This window comes from Protomyctophum parallelum (assembly GCF_964188405.1).
Source record: "Protomyctophum parallelum genome assembly, chromosome: 23".
Taxonomy (NCBI): domain Eukaryota; kingdom Metazoa; phylum Chordata; class Actinopteri; order Myctophiformes; family Myctophidae; genus Protomyctophum; species Protomyctophum parallelum.
Genome location: NC_139715.1, coordinates 18230834 through 18232484, shown reverse-complemented (window position 1 = coordinate 18232484; position 1651 = coordinate 18230834).

Below are 1651 nucleotides of genomic sequence, written 5' to 3'. Positions count from 1 at the left end.
AGTCTAGTTGAAGACCCCTAGCATACAGTATAGGGCCGGCCACACACACACACACACACACACACCCTCACACACACACACACACACACACACACACACACACACACACACACACACACACACACACACACACACACACACACACACAGTCACACACTCCCCTCCCCTGGGAGGTTGAATGCGGGCGGGAGGACAGATTTGAGAGCAGACAGAAAAACAGGAATTTGTCCCTCCGTGTTGGCAAAAGGCACACAAAAAACCCTTTAAACACAGGTTGCTGAATGCTGACAGCTTCCTCCATGCACGCAGCATAGGGACCCCGCTGGGAGCGCTTATCCCCTTTTTTGGTGGGGGGGGGGGGGGCGTCGTGGAGATAAGCACACGGCAGGATTTATTTATTCAGGTTGATGGCTCCCGAGTTCCCCCGGCCGCGCGTATACTTTGAATGATAAAAAGAAAGGTTTGTTTACGCTGAGCCACGTTTTTAAGCACGTCAGTCAGGATTAGAAGGTCACGGTCGACGGGACGAATGCGGGCCGAGCTAAGCACGTTGAAAGTGAGAGGTGTTACCGTGTTAAAAGCCAATTTCGTACTTCCTCGCACGGCGGTGTTGTTGGTGAAAATGGCAGAGCTACAAGCTCAGTACCCACAACGAGTGCGGCGCGTTCTGAGCTTGTAAGTCTGCTGTTTTCGAAGCATGACATTCGGTGCCGGGTGATAAATTTGGCGTTCGTTTGTAACTTTAAGCTTCTGGTGCAAAGTAGGCAGAGGGACAGATAACGGTTCCAAAATTTTCATCACTCTCTCTCTCTGTCTTCGAGTAAATAAGTTTACACTGCAGAAGCAAGCGTGAAATGACAAACAAACAAAGAAATAAGGAAAGGACCGAAAGGTTAAAGATAGGCCCTGCTACAATAGAGAGTCGCAGTCCCTCCCCCTTTCAGAACAACGAACGGCCCAGGAAATGAAATGCAATGCATTCTGACCATAGGATTTTCTTTAAGTATTTATTTAAAGACGGTTACGCCGCGGACAAAGCCAACTCGGATCGTGACAAATCATGATAATAAACACAATATTTTGGGCCGATTAAATCATTAGAGAGAAGAAAATAAAGGCAGGAGACAACAATATTTGTTTCGTTTTTCTTCTTATAAATTATTTGATCGGCCCAAAACATTGTGTTCATTGTCATGATTTGTCACGATCCGAGTTGTCTTTGTCCGCGGCGTAACCGTCTTTAAATAAATACTTAAAGAAAATCCTATGGTCAGAATGCATTGCATTTCATTTCCTGGGCCGTTCGTTGTTCTGAAAGGGGGAGGGACTGCGCCGCTCTATAAAGAAATGTCTAGACTCAAGCTCTGTGTGTAATGTTGCAACTTTGCAATCAAGTGTTGTAGCCAGTAGCCACAGTATGCAACGCAAATAATTGAAAATCTATAGTGTAAAAACTACAACATAAAATAAACAAAATCTCTCTCTCTCTCTCTCTCTCTCTCTCTCGTTGCACCTTTGCAATAAAACAAATCCACCTGGAAATTTGGAGTATTGTATTTTTGCTTTTGGGAAATATATATTCGCATGCATGCATGCCCACACACACACACACACACACACACACACACACACACACACACACACACACACA